Source organism: Schistocerca piceifrons, chromosome 6 (assembly GCF_021461385.2).
Source record: "Schistocerca piceifrons isolate TAMUIC-IGC-003096 chromosome 6, iqSchPice1.1, whole genome shotgun sequence".
Classification (NCBI taxonomy): Eukaryota; Metazoa; Arthropoda; class Insecta; order Orthoptera; family Acrididae; genus Schistocerca; species Schistocerca piceifrons.
This window is the reverse complement of record NC_060143.1, coordinates 565,435,717-565,452,277: the sequence shown is the minus strand read 5'-3', so window position 1 is coordinate 565,452,277 and position 16,561 is coordinate 565,435,717.

Genomic DNA, 16,561 nt, shown 5'->3' with positions numbered 1-16,561 from the left:
CAGACGTCACAGTATAATATGTTTCAATTTTTGTGAAGTGGACAGCATTATATTATTTTAAAGCAAGTGCCAATCTTTCCACCGCTTTTAAATCTGATTGAGATCTGGATATTTGTGCAGTTCTTATCGTGTAGCACTTCGTTACAGACAAACATGTCATTTACAAAAACTCTGAATTATTATTCGTTTTCTCTTCTAGGTCATTAAGAATAAAGACAGCGAGGGTACCAACAAACGTCCATGGCGTAAACCTGACGTAATTCCACTTTTGTCGATCACTCTCCATCCAAGGTAAGATGCTGTTACCTCCACGCCAAGATAATCTCACTTCATTCAAGAATTTAATCTGATGTCTCATATGATCGTGCATTCAGTACTAAATTTTACTTTGCCAAATAGTCAATTCCTTTTTTGGAAGTCATGAAATACAGCCTTCACCTGACCGCCCTGGTCCTTGGCTTTCAGGTGTCCTGTGAGAAAAGTCGAACACGTATTTTACATGATCCATGTTTTCAAAATCCGTGATGGTTGCCATGCAGAAGGTCTTTCTGTTGGATATACTCACTTACACTCATTTAATGATTATATCAAAGCATGTTAAATGTATATTTGGCATCCTGGTTTGTTTCTTTGAGCCAATAAGGCACAAAATAGCTGAGGTCATCAGCACCCGTTGCTGCGCCAGTGACATACTACCTGTACTATGGAAATACAAAATACAGGGTGGAGCAGAGGAAATTCATGTTTTTCACTATTGAATGACTGGGACACGGTTTGATAAAAATAATAAAAACAAGCAAGAAGTGCTAGATATTTTAATGCAGTTTCGAAATATACGTACTTTAATTAGGTTCGAAAAATAATGTCTTGGGGATGACGTCCTTTTTGCTGGATACAATTTTGGATCCTCTCCCGAAAATTACGCAGGGCTCTCTCCAACATTTCATTCGGCACGGCATCAGTTTCCCGAGGAATGGAATTCTTCAGGTCATCGATTGTGCGAGGCTCGTTCATGTAGACTTTTGATTTTAAATATCCCCACAAAAAGAATTCGCATATCGACAAATCGGGTGAGCAAGGGGCCCAGTAAACATCACCATATCTCGAAATAACATGTCCTGGGAACATTTGTCGAACCACTTCCATGGATGCTCTCGCCATGTGAGCTGTGGCACCGTCCTGCTGAAACCATGTTTCTCTCATGTTCATTTGACGCCTTTCAAGTTCTGGAAGAAGAAAGTTGTTTAACATTTTAAGGTAGTGAGCTTATGTCACAGTAACTGCAGTTCCTTCCTCTTCAAAAAAATAGGGTCCAACAATCCTTATCTTTGATACGCAGCACCACACTGTTACTTTTAAACTGTGGAGAGGTGTTTGGTGTAATTCACGTGGGTTCTCCTGCGCCCTATACCGACAATTTTGAACACTGACGTAACCGTCTACATGAAATTGTGCTTCATCGCTCATGAAAACTGTAGCATCTGCATCTGCCGTAAAAATTTCGTCCAATACGCTACAAAACTCTCTGCGCTGCACAAAATCCGCTTCACTAAGCTGCTTGACGATCATTATCTTGTACGGGTGGAACTTATGATCATCATGAAAGATGCGGTGAAGCGAACGACGTGACATACCCAGCGCTACAGCCTGTCGTCTAGCCACTAGTTTCAGACAAGCAAGTACTGCCGTTCTCACTCGGGCTACATTTTCCGGTGTACGAACTGAACGGGGAAGACCAGGTGGTTTCTTTTTCATCACAGATACAGTACCTCTAAACGCTGCAACCCATCAGAGTACAGTATTTCGATCAGGCACTGCACCTCGACGTCCAACTCTAAAATTTTGATGGAAAAGACATTGTACAGTAACTATGGAACCATTGTTTCTAAAGTACTGCTCGACAACGAACGCACGATGCTCTACGCCCCAAAGCTCCATAGCGACTGAAACTGCATTGTATGGGCAGTCTGCCTACATTCATTCAAGGTCAATACCCCCTCCCGTCGCCGCGTACTAGCGGTTCGAAAAACATGCGTTTCCTCTGCTCCACCCTGCATTAGTCATCCATATCAAAACAATTTCGAAATATGTTTCAGATGAAAACTTCTCATAAAAGTTTAGCACTAAGGCTGCTGACTTACTATGTGAAGGACAGATTTATAAATGTACTGTGGTACAGAATGTCCCTTGTGGGCAGCTGTGGTCGCTTGCATTGATAATGAATATCTCATCTTTCACAAAAATTCAAAAAAGTTATCCCCTCTACCATTCAATTAAAATCAGAGAAACTATAATTTCGACCGATAAAGGAATCTACATTTCAATGAGTTAACATAACAGTAAGACAATGTAAAAACTTTTATTTCTTGAACTTTAATCATTTTTATTACTGACACATCTGTTACATTCTGACTGACGTTTGTCACATGTAATGTGCAGTGCTATGGAATGTGTGTTGTTGTCATGTTGCATTCAAAGCTAACAATTTACCTTCTTCCTCAATTGCAGGTTCAGTTCTTTGGACAGTTGTAGTTTGATGATAAAAAGATATGCAACAGTATTACATGGATAGAAGTTTTATATTTTCCATGTGATATCTTTAACTTCTAACTACATTAGTACTTCTGGTCACTTCTTCAACTGTTTTAGTGTAAACGAAATTGATCTTTGGAATATATTCCAATGTAGACTGCTTAACTATCTCAAAATTCAACAGCTAGGTTTTGAGAAGAGCTATATATATTTTCACCTGTTGAAACATCGGTGTTTGTCGAAGATGTCACGTGGCTACATCCCCACAAGTCATTTGTTACATTGTATACGCTGCGAGAAAGGCAAGTATGGCACAGAAACTGGTGTTTAATGGCACTTTACAACTTGCAAGTACGCTTTAGTTGCTACTTGTATATCAATGGCAATCCTCTGTCCAAAAATTGAGACTGTTTGCAGTATTGATTTCTTACAACTTTCAGTAAATTGCAAGATCTTTCTATCTGCAAAGTAATTTTCAAAAATATTACCAGCACCTGTTTTTCCTTTGGAGTAGCATTCAGGTCTTGTGACATATTTAGTTTGGTGATCGGATTGTCAGCACAATTTTGTGACATTGCTCCACCAGTCGTGCAGTTCCTGCTGGTCATGGCTGGCCAGCTGTGGCGGCTGTCTGGCCAGAGATCTTGCATGGCAGGCTATGTCTAGGACCCCGCAGGCAATGAGATGATGGGATGGTAAAGGGAATGCACTAAGATGATAGGAAACGTGCTGCAGCGTACTGTAATGTGGGAGTACAAGTTATGTTACGTGACACAAGTTAAAATGTTTTGTAACAGCAGCATTGCAGCTTTGTGGGAAAGGAATGTTTTGAGTTAGTTCTTTGATTCTCTTTAACCTAAACTGGCAATACAAGTGAGGTGCACGGTTCCAAAATCTGCCTTATCCCTTTTTTATGAAAATTTTGTTATTGGCATATCTCTATAGCTCATGTTATTTGGCACCTTTTCCAACAAGCAAGCAAGCCCGCTTTCCCCCCATGTAAATGTAGCACTATTAAGGTGACGTCTTCAAAACCCGCCTTATCTTAAGATGTTGTATCCAGACTCCACCTTATCCAAACATGTGGTACCGCAGCTGCAATGTATCTCAAATAATACTGGATGAAGTAAACGTTAGTACGATGTTAATGAAGTGCCGAGTTCACTGTGTATGCTTTGAAACAGTTGGTGTAGTGACTTGGCAAGACAGCCAAACCACTCGGAGGTAGCCGAAGGGCACGCGTTTAAGCTCACGCAGACTGGCGTGGGGTCTGGAACATGACAATGTCTTGAGAATTGCAAATAAAGTACGAAGATCTTGGAATACTTAACTTTAATCCATAACTGGTGTACATCGCTCATGATGATACATAAAACAATCTCAATATAAACTGGTAATGGCGCCTTGCTAGGTCGTAGCCAATGACGTAGATGATCAGTGTAACATCGCTAGCAAAGTTGGCTGTACAACTGGGGCGAGTGCTAGGACGTCTCTCTAGACCTGCCGTGTGGCGGAGCTCGGTCTGCAATTACTGACAGTGGCGACACGCGGGTCCGACGTATACTAACGGACCGCGGCCGATTTAAAGGCTACCACCTAGCAAGTGTGGTGTCTGGCGGTGACACCACATTCCTCCCCCGCAAATCGGCGTACGGTTGTGTTATAAGGCTTCCGCCCGCCGTGGGGAGGACCCCACGTTGACGTATGCGACGAGGTGGGGAGCCTAACAACAGGCGAGGCTGTGCCACCCGCACCCTGCCATTCGGTCCGAGGGGAGCTAGGAAATGCCTGAAAACCTAGTCCAGGGTGCACGCGGTGTATGCGCCCGTAGAGAGACAGGAGGGGCCGAAGGGTCGACCTCCATCGCGTCGGGGTACCCGACGGGCGAAGACGCCATCTGGTCCGGAGCGGGCAAGAGTTCCATGTCGGAGGACAGCTGGTCATGGGAAGCGATCGGCGGCGCGTGACCCAGGGAGGCGCTTGGCGGCTGCCGCGAAGCGTCCACTGCGGGCGTCGCCGGCGGGGGAACAGGCGGCGGCGCGTCGCCATGGGGCAAAATGGAAGGCAGCGTCGGTAACACCTGGGGATGAGGCGAGCCAGTAGATGGGTCCCCAGGGCGCTGACCGGACAGCACCGTCGCTGAAAGCAGACGGGGAGCGGCAGAACCCAGGCGACGACAGAGGCGCAGCTGATTGAGATGCCGACGCACCTCACCAGAGGCCCCCAAAACCAGATACATAGCGCGGCCGAGGCAGCGAAGAATGCGCCCTGCGAGCCAACGCCGTGAACCTCGATAGTTGCGATAGTATACAACGTCGCCTGGAGCAAAAGCAGGTGGCTGCCACTGCACAGGAACCGGATGCGGCGGATGTAGCAAAGACATCAAGGTTCGATGAGGGCGACCGTGAAGCAACTCAGCCGGCGAGCGACCATCTCGGGGCTGAGAGCGATACGAAGACAAAAAGAGCAATAACGCGTCCTCCCGAGAATGCGACTTTTTCAACTTCAACATCTGTGACTTGAAAGCCGGACCAATCGTTCAGCGGCACCGTTTGAGTGTGGCGAAAACGGCGCGGATGTCAGATGTTGAATACCATTGGCCTTGCAGAATGACTGAAATTCTGCGGACATGAATTGTGGGCCATTGTCGGAAACAATAGTCTGTGGAAGACCTTCTATGCAAAAGATAGCGGATAACGCTTGGATGGTGGCAGATGACGTCGTGGAAGACATCTGGACAACAAAAGGAAACTTACTGAATGAATCTATCACAACCAACCATCGAGCAGTCCAGAATGGACCAACAAAATCTATGTGTAAGCGTTGCCAAGGGGAAGTGGCTTTTGGCCATGCAAAGAATTTCCGCGGTGGTGCGGATTGTTGTTCGGCACACGCCATGCAAGAAGAGCACATATTCGTAATCTTCGTAATCGCAGCATCGATTCCGAACCAAGTAGAATGCTGACCAGCAAGTTGTTTCGTTCGCACTATACCCCAATGTCCTTGGTGGAGAAGCCGTAAGACAGAAGACTGTAACGAACGTGGGACCACGACCCTGGACTGATCATTATCAGAACGCAACAGCAACACACCACATCGTACAAAAAGTTTCTCCTTGTGAGCAAAAAATCGGCGAACCAACGGATCCTCGATCCGTGACTTTGACAATGGCCATTGCGTGGCAACAAAACGCAAAACGGTAGCAAGGACAGGGTCAGCAGCTGTGGCTGTATCTACACGACGTAAAGCAATCGGAAACGATTCGACCACGTCATCGGTTTCCGCATCAATGAACATGCAAGCAAGTTCGGAAGAATCGAACGCTCTATCCTCAGCAACAGGCAAACGGGACAACACATCGGCGTTTCCGTGCTTAGCAGTGGACCGATACAAGATATCGTAGCGGTACTGCGAGAGGAAAATAGACCAGCGAATGAATTTCTGCGCTGTACGTGGAGGTACAGGCTTGTTCGGATGAAAAAGCGACGCCAAAGGTTTGTGGTCTGTGATGATGGTAAAGTGACGACCATACAAGAAATCATGAAACATAGTAACACCAAATACGAGAGCCAAAGCTTCCTTCTCGATCTGTGAATAATTTCTTTGCGCCGACGAGAGCAATTTGGACGCAAAGGCAATAGGGCGATCATGCGATCCATCTTTGTGCGCAAGCACAGCACCGATCCCGAAATCCGATGCATCTACCATCAACAAAAGGGGTGTCTGGGGATCGAATGGCGTAAGGCAAGTATTGGAAAGCAACGCCGATTTCAACTGGCGAAAGGCGCGTTCGCATGCCGTCGTCCAGACGAACGGAACACCTTTACGGCGTAAGCGATGAAGCGGAGCTGAAATGGAAGAGGCGTGGCGCACATAACTGTTATAGTAATTAATTTTTCCCAGCACACTCTGTAGCTGCTTCAAATTCTGCGGCGAAGGCAAGTCCTGTATGGCACGGAGGTGCTCTGGACTGGGATGTATGCCTTGGGCATTGAGTACATGGCCCAGATATGGTAAGTCCCGAGCAAAAAACACACATTTGTCCTTCCGCAAGCGAAGACCATTTTGACGCAAGACCTGAAATAACGTCCTGAGACTGGCTAAATGTTCTTCTTTCGTCTTTCCGGAGATCACAATATCGTCCAGATAGTTTGCTGCAGTAGGGACCGACGCACAAACAGTTTGCAGATATTGCTGAAACAATGCAGGGGCGGATGCGCACCCGAATGGCAGTCTTTTGAATCGATACAAGCCAAGATGCGTGTTAACCACCAAAACGCGCTGGGATTCTTCGTCCACCGGTATTTGCAAGTACGCATCTGCTAGGTCCAACTTCGAAAAATATTGACCTGGGCACAGTTTGTCAAAAAGATCTACCGGGCAGGGTAAAGTTGCAATCACTAGTTGTGGATTCACTGTTGCCTTGAAGTCCACACAAAGTCTCAATTTTCCAGAAGGTTTGGGCAAAATTACTAAGGGTGAGGCCCAGAGAGAAGCCTGCACACGTTCAATTACACCTTGTGATTCCAAGTCTTTTAATGTTCTTGCGACCTCATCACGCAAGGCGTGGGGAACATTGCGCGCTCGGAAAAATTTTGGTTGCACGTGTACTTTCAGTTCCAAATGGGCTTCATAGTTCTTAGTGCAACAAAGGCCCGGTGCAAAAATGTCTGTAAATTCTTCACATAGACGAGAAACACTGGCAGAAGGCACAGTCTGGTTCACTGCTAGGACCTGATTTACTATAGACAAGTTAAACAACTGAAATAAATCTAAACCAAACAAGTTCACTGCAGAAGAAGAACGAAGAACGTAAAATGACACAAGTTTTGTTTGTCCCTTGTATGTTGCAAGAAGGCTGCACTGTCCTAACACAGGGATATTCTGACCGGAATAGCTAGTTAACTTAACATTTGTGGCACGCAACGGAGGTGTGCCCAGCTGTTTGTACGTGTCGTGATTGATCAGTGGAACTGCAGCTCCGGTATCGAGCTGGAATGGTATCACGTTGCCATGAATGTCCAAGTCCACAAAAAGCTTATTGTTCTGCTGACGACAAGAGCGACTGTCTCGTGCAACGTGAACTGACACTGGTACAGAATCACTTGCGACTTGACGGGATTTCCGGCGATGTCGACGCACACTATTTGTGGGACGAACACAGTCACTGTTAGCGAGAGTGGGACTGGGCGGAGTGGAATGAACTACATGAATGTCCATGAGTGAAGGTTCACGAACCTGAGTATTCTTGGTTCGATTCCGATTCCGGCGCGAAGCAAAGGGCCTGGAATGGTTGTGAGTGTCCGATCTGAGCTTTATCTGGCAAACACTTTGAATATGGCCGTTTTTATTACAGAAAAAGCAAATAGCTTGGCGTGACGGGCAATTCTCATGCGAATGTCTAGTAGCACACCGCGGGCATGATTTTAGCACTGCATTTGCTTGCTTGCACGGCAGCTGCGCGGACGGGCGCGAGGGCTGTTTACTGTTCCGTGCAGCGTGCCCGGCGGGCTGGTTAATGTGACACACAGCTGGCGAAGTTTTAAATGATTCCTGAGCAAAGTCAAGTGTGTCCTGTCGATCCAATATGTCCATCACTTGTTGAAGGGAGGGATTGACTAGTTTCAAAATCTGTTCCCTTATACGAACATCAGAAACGTTCTGTGCTATTGCATCACGTACCATAGTATCTGAATAAGGGAGGCCACATTCACACTCAAAAGCACAATCCCTAGTAAGGCCTTGCAAGGTTGCAACCCACTCCCGATTAGTTTGACTGGCCGTACGTTTGGTACGAAAGAACGTATACCGTTTGGCAACTACATTGACTGAGTCTTTGAAATACGCATCTAATGCAGACAAAATTTCGTCGTAGGACAGAGTTGCTACGTCGCGTCGGGGAAATAATTTCACTGTCACACGGTACGTCTGGACGCCTACACACGAAAGCAAAAAAGGCTGCCACTCAATACCTTGAATTCTGTAGGCGACGAGATGGAATCCAAATTGGCGTGACCACTCCGTCCAGCTTTCCAGTGCCGCATCAAAAGGACGAAAAGGTGGTGCAACTGCGTGTTGTGGCTGCGGGAGCGGTGGAGCGGCGGCGGCCGCATCGTTTTGCATTGCACGTTGACCCTGGACGTGCTGTCCAAGGGCATCCAATAACGCCTGCGTCTGCTGATTCTGCAAGCGATAAAATTCGGACAGTACATCTGGAGATTGTGGCGAAGCCATGACACAAGTAAATTAAGCAAGTATAAAGAAGAAGACCGTTTTTACTCTCGTCGCCAAACTGTAGTGACTTGGCAAGACAGCCAAGCCACTCGGAGGTAGCCGAAGGGCATGCGTTTAAGCTCACGTGGACTGGCGTGAGATCTGGAACATGACAATGTCTTGAGGCTTGCAAATAAAGTACGAAGATCTTGGAATACTTAACTTTAATCCATAATTGGTGTACATCGCTCTTGATGATACATAAAACAATCTCAATATAAACTGGTAATGGCGCCTTGCGAGGTCGTAGCCAATGACGTAGCTGAAGGCTATGCTAACTATCGTCTCGGCAAATGAGAGCGTATTGGTCAGTGTAGCACCGCTAGCAAAGTCGGCTGTACAACTGGGGCGAGTGCTAGGACGTCTCTCTAGATCTGCCGTGTGGCGGCGCTCAGTCTGCAATTACTGACAGTGGCGACACGCGGGTCCGACGTATACTAGCGGACCGCGGCCGATTTAAAGGCTACCACCTAGCAAGTGTGGTGTCTGGTGGTGACACCACAGTAGGAAATACTGTTCCCGATTATTTCGCGCCAGTTTCTCTCACTCACGTGTTTGTAAGACATACCAGTGGTGTTTCGAGTTTCAATAAAACAGTGTACCTCATTTTCTGTAGTGACGGAAAACGGAAGTGCATTGGAGATCAGCCATGTACATAGCAGGAAGAAGACATTCGTATAATCTTACAATCAGCAGATGTAGGCCAAAATCTCCTCAAAACAAAGAAACGGTTACGATCTATAACTGGCTCAACCATGAAAGCCCCAAAGGGTGCAATGAAATTGTATCCACTTTGCACTAGCAGCTGAGCTATTCTAACCCACGGAAGGTTACAAATGTTGAACTGTATGCAGACGGATGCCCTGGCCAAAATAAGAATTTTGTAATGGTTGGAATGTTGTGTTATTGGTTGAAGCTTGAATCTCCCAGTAACGTTCAGGAACTACATCTAACGTTTCATGTTGTTGGGCACTGTTTCCTGCCTCCAGACCATGCATTTGGAAGAACGGAGAAGAAGATGCGGATAACAAATGTCATTGCGGATCCTGCAGAATACATTGAATTGTTTGAGGAAGAAGGTACTGTTCTGAAGCTCGGAAGTTATCTCCCCGTACAAAACTGGAAACATGATGTATCTCAAATAAATAAACCTTCAAGTGGATTGCATTTCCGACTTCACCAGTGTAAAAGAATTAACTTCAAGAAAGGCACGTCTGCAGTTTTGGTTAGAGGTTAGCGCAGTTATAGATGTGAGATTGGTGTTATCCGTTCTCCCTTGAGGGAACATCAGAAAATTAACAATATTAGCTTAAGTACTCTACCGACAGGTGTGCCACTAAAACCGTAAAAACTAAAGGATATCAATAAACTGCACCCGCAACGGTTTGGTAAAGCTTGGAAAAGTAATGAGCACCTCATCTCGTATCCCAGCAGTGAACATTTCGTTGAACAGCTATACGAAGGGGAAAATGGATGAGGTGATGTAGAAGACACTGATTTCAGAATATGAATGATTTTCTTTTAAATCAGCACTCAAATTGTATTCTGGATACACATTATTACACTTTTAAAGATATGTAGGATAGTAATGTGTATCCTACAACATTGACTTATCATTCTTGGAAAATTTTGTTACATTATGATTGATATTGAGTTTAATTACTGGCATTTCATATTTTATGTACTATGACTGAAATATTTTGTGATTTCAAATGACATGAATGACAAAAAAATTTCGATAATAATTTTAATTAATGACGAAAATTACCAAATTTTAAGTTTTAGCTACATTTGCAAAACCCGCCCTTATCCATGATGACAGTTCCAAACTCCTTATCCAATGTTGAGTTCCAAAACACGACTTATCCAATCTTAATTTGTAAATATCTTCCTTACATGTGACGAATTATATGCAACAATCAGATATATCAATATATGTAAGTACCTCGATATAATAAACATCAATAAACACATTTGCTTTACTGAAGGCGAGCAAGAAACTATTTTTCGGTTCCTGAAAAAAATTGCAAAACTGAATAAGGAGGATTTTGGAACCGTGCGCCTCAAATGTGGTTGCAGATGATAGGTAATTATCTTCCCACCACGTAATGGACTAATGTTATAATGTAGTTAAACAAACTATTACACAATCCGTACTGCAGTCAGACAAGGAGATTCAGCGTGAGATTGGGACTGAAGTTGTATTATAACCACACAGGTTATATGGTAGTGATCTGGGTATAGTGTAATTCACACTTTTTTAAGATAGCACATGACTTTTCAGTAATCAAATAACGCAGAGGATTAGTTCAATCAACTTATGAGCGTGCAACAGTGCCACATCTTCCACAATCGCTGATATTTCGTCATTTGTGACTTTAAAATGGTTAAGTGTTCACAATCGAAGTATTGGCGGTTGTCGAGGACTTCATCTGACTACAATCCTGTAATTTTTTTGAACATTTTATGTGCTGGAAGAATCCCTGGCTATCTCAAGTTTCAGACTGAACTGTTGTTTAAAGTATCAAAGCAAATATTTTCCAAATGTTGTTCAGTTTTGTAGAGATTTCTTGAGAAATGTTTCTTCAGACTATTTACTCAAAAGAAAGATAGCTTGCAAAGTACTGTCATTGTCACGCTTGTTGAAATGTTGCTAGAAGAATTATATCTACTACACAATGATGGTTACAAATGAGTGATGTAATTAATTTTTTTTATTTTTTGATTATAAATAACGGGTAGCTATGCAGTGAATATTATTCCTTTTCCCAAAGTATGGTCATTGGACTGTAAATCTTACGTCAGCATCTCTATCAGCTCGTGGTGATCGTTCTGCCTGGCCTGGTCCAGGGGGCTTTCCCCATAGCTATCCCTGGCACTCCTGTCAGCTCCTGCGTCCAACAGCGCAGCTGCCGCCTCTGCATGGCCGTGGCGTGCCGCCCTGTGCAGCGGCGTCATCCCAAATCTGTTCCTCGCGTTGGGGTCAGCAGAGGAGGCCAGCAGGACCCGCACCACAGCCGCGTGGCCTTTCCACGCAGCCAGGTGTAAAGGCGTGCTCTGCAAGTTGCTCCTGGTGTTTACCTGGGCGCCACCATCCAGCAGACACCTCACCGCCTGCACACGTCCCTTCCTTGCTGCACAGTGCAGGGCAGTCAGCAGCTTCTCATCGCCAGCCCCAACATCCACACCTGCTGCGAGGAGTGCCCGCAGTTCCTCCACTGCCCCATCCGTAGCAGCCTGTCTCAACCTTCTGGCTCTCTCCTCTTCCGAAAGGCTCCTGCAAAAAACAAAGATTATTACACTTTGTTATACACATGCACACAAAATGAAGAAAACTATCATACGAACTAAACTGTGAGCCATTCTGAACATTCATCTGTCCAGTGACAATCTAGAAATCTCCTTTCTATGATAAAGAATAGTCCATAAGTCAGCATATAAGGTACATATGTATAGTAGTATCCTCTCATCAAAGTCTTCATACAGCTTTCATCAAAAATTCATAATCCATTTATCACAGTGACTAACTTTAAGCTCGGGATATTACTGTTGAACTCTCATTGCCTCCCACTGACAGGAATTCTCAACAGTGATTATACCAGTCATCTGTGTGCAGCTATCCCTTCTGACACTTGCTAATGTAACACGCAAATCAAATCATGTCTTGAGATATTTAACACTTAAGAGTGCCATGTCCATAATACTTGGTTGTCTCCAATGTTAGAAAGAACGCCATGTCCATAATATTATGGGCACAACATCTTTGTCTAAACAGCCACACCTGTGATATTATGGGAAGCACTCTCCACTCAACTGTTAGCCCTTGTGATTAATACTAATGGTCCAGAAGATAAGAGAAGGCACGTAAATATGTCTAGTACAGCCAGTGCGGCTAACGACAATGTAGTTTGTCAGTCGAAACAGTCGAACTCGTCAGCTTAGTATAAGCCATTTACGGCTGCTCCCTTCAAGCACAGAACCAAATGTCAGCTTGATTTTCATGGAAATTTGTACGTTGTTTAAGTAATAAGTCTGGCAATAGTCCACTCCATGACACATATTTTTCGCATTATCAAACAATCTCATTTTAGTGATCATTTTGTTGCTGAAGATATTTTTCTAAAGTGGCAGCAAAATATTTCGGTCTAGTCATTCGTAAATTTCATGAAATACTCTTTTTGAACATAGAAAATCAGTGTTTTCAAAGAAGCTATTTGGTCCAAATATTTCTGATGTAACTATTACCCAATTTTTCTCCTGCCCCTATACATGAAGCACTTGTTGGCGGATGTAGACTGCACAGATCAATGTATCTGCGTGATAATGAGCACACGTGTCTCCCCCCTCCCCTCCTCCCACACACACAGACACCCTTTCTGACTAAGTTCTTGTGGTGGCCATGTGTCTCAAGGCAAGAGGAAAACTCGTAGACTGTGATGATAAACTGGATTTTCAGACACTTGTCTAGAATATCATTCGAACTACAGCGAGTAAATTTTCGATTCCTGGACACACTGTATACCTCCAACTGCTTACACATATACTAAGGTACAACACGTCGTCACTGGCACATGACAGCATTACTACGGTCCTAGTAGGCGATACCTTCACTCTCACATCTCAAACTGCAAGTTTAATGTTGTGTTCACTAAAATGGAGCAAATGCTTTACAGTCGAAAAGCAGTTAAGGGGAGAAACCACATTATGAGGTTCAAAAAATCCTATTTTTTAATTACATAAATCTTTGGCTTAACTATTCAAGAACAAGCTGTCGAAATTTCAAAGCGAAATTCGCATTATTTTAGATTTTATGAGCATAGAACCGAGTGCACATTATTCCAGTATACACTCCTGGAAATTGAAATAAGAACACCGTGAATTCATTGTCCCAGGAAGGGGAAACTTTATTGACACATTCCTGTGGTCAGATACATCACATGATCACACTGACAGAACCACAGGCACATAGACACAGGCAACAGAGCATGCACAATGTCGGCACTAGTACAGTGTATATCCACCTTTTGCAGCAATGCAGGCTGCTATTCTCCCATGGAGACGATCGTAGAGATGCTGGATGTAGTCCTGTGGAACGGCTTGCCATGCCATTTCCACCTGGCGCCTCAGTTGGACCAGCGGTCGTGCTGGACGTGCAGACCGCGTGAGACGACGCTTCATCCAGTCCCAAACATGCTCAATGGGGGACAGATCCGGAGATCTTGCTGGCCAGGGTAGTTGACTTACACCTTCTAGAGCACGTTGGGTGGCACGGGATACTTGCGGACGTGCATTGTCCTGTTGGAACAGCAAGTTCCCTTGCCGGTCTAGGAATGGTAGAACGATGGGTTCGATGACGGTTTGGATGTACCGTGCACTATTCAGTGTCCCCTCGACGATCACCAGTGGTGTACGGCCAGTGTAGGAGATCGCTCCCCACACCATGATGCCGGGTGTTGGCCCTGTGTGCCTCGGTCGTATGCAGTCCTGATTGTGGCGCTCACCTGCACGGCGCCAAACACGCATACGACCATCATTGGCACCAAGGCAGAAGCGACTCTCATCGCTGAAGACGACACGTCTCCATTCGTCCCTCCATTCACGCCTGTCGCGACACCACTGGAGGCGGGCTGCACGATTTTGGGGCGTGAGCGGAAGACGGCCTAACGGTGTGCGGGACCGTAGCCCAGCTTCATGGAGACGGTTGCGAATGGTCCTCGCCGATACCCCAGGAGCAACAGTGTCCCTAATTTGCTGGGAAGTGGCGGTGCGGTCCCCTACGGCACTGCGTAGGATCCTACGGTCTTGGCGTGCATCCGTGCGTCGCTGCGGTCCGGTCCCAGGTCGACGGGCACGTGCACCTTCCGCCGACCACTGGCGACAACATCGATGTACTGTGGAGACCTCACGCCCCACGTGTTGAGCAATTCGGCGGTACGTCCACCCGGCCTCCCGCATGCCCACTATACGCCCTCGCTCAAAGTCCGTCAACTGCACATACGGTTCACGTCCACGCTGTCGCGGCATGCTACCAGTGTTAAAGACTGCGATGAAGCTCCGTATGCCACGGCAAACTGGCTGACACTGACGGCGGCGGTGCACAAATGCTGCGCAGCTAGCGCCATTCGACGGCCAACACCGCGGTTCCTGGTGTGTCCGCTGTGCCGTGCGTGTGATCATTGCTTGTACAGCCCTCTCGCAGTGTCCGGAGCAAGTATGGTGGGTCTGACACACCGGTGTCAATGTGTTCTTTTTTCCATTTCCAGGAGTGTATGAAGAGTTATCAAGGGATGAATTACTGGAGAGATGTTTAGGTGACCACACACAAAATAATAATGAAAGTTTTAATTCCACTATTTGGCGATTAGCTTCTAATCACTTGCACTCCGGAATAAAAGCCGTTGAATTGGCATCGTATTTAGCAGCGGGCTTATTGAATGAAGGAAATTAGTCCCTTCTGATTGTCATAAACGAGGCAGGAATTGTAGTTGGCACGCAAAGCTTCAGTTATGCCGAATAAATGGATAACCACGTCGTGAGCCGGCAGAATCGACGTAGTTCATTGGAATCGAAAGAAGCTCGGAAAGCATTGCTGCAAGCGCAAAACGAAGCCTATGAAGAAGAAGAAGGATTACCATTTGGTGCTGGAATCGCAGATTAATCGGTAAGCAGTTTACGTTATTGTTAACTTCCTAGAATTTCTAGTTTCCGAGAATTTATTTTTGAAACGCGTTTATCTCGAAATGACTTTTCACATTTGCATGCAGTCCAATTAAAAAAATGTAGAACCGATCATTATGAAAATTAATAGTATGATTCTTTATAAAATTAAGAATTATATGAATTAACTTGCGAGATGATACCACGATTTTATTAATTTTCATTATTTTCACCTGCACTGAGGTTCATATTCTTAGAAAATAAATTATTAATGTAAAACCAAAACCTTTTTGATTTCAGATGAAAATTGGGATAGCATGCAATTGGAGAACTATACTCACAACCTTCAGCGAACATCACAGCGTAATTTGTTATTTTTGGGTTAAATTATTCAAGAAGTTTACAAAAACTGTTCGAAATACGAATGAAACGATGTCAGAATTTGATTAAATTCTAATTAATTCTTCCTAACCAAAAAAAAAAAAATCCCAAAAACTCAGTGTCAAACAGCCTCCTAATGTGGTTTCCCCTTAAGAACAAAGTCATTTTCTTATTCTGCCAAGGGAGATATTACAGTTGATAAATCCAGTGTCCAGCTACATTTTCTACAAATATTTTATGCACATGACTCTGATTTGTACTGAAAATGATTCTGTACAAACAAACAAAATTACTAAGATCTCATTTAGTTTGTGAATTAAAAATAGTTGTTACTCTTGTGACAATTATGCACGCAGCTTCATGATCTTTCCTATTGAACAGTGAGATAGAAAATTAGAATTTCGAATGACTGTACAGTGGCCAACAGTCTGAAAGTCATTTTGATCCCGATATTGCTTTCCTAGGTGTGCCCATGGTGGAATTAGTGCACATTTGCAAGCCCCTGGTATATGCGACAGTTCACTTGGACTCACAGTTTAACATGGAATACTAGCAATGGTGCTATATCCTTTTAAAGCTTAGAGCTCTGGTAGAGGTGAAAGTCAGATGTGCAAATGAGGGTCAAATCCTGAAATGCGTGATCAGCCACACTGGTATGGAGCAACCAAGGTGGTTCGTGTACATGGTGTCTACCACAGGTGCTGTTGTAATAGTAATC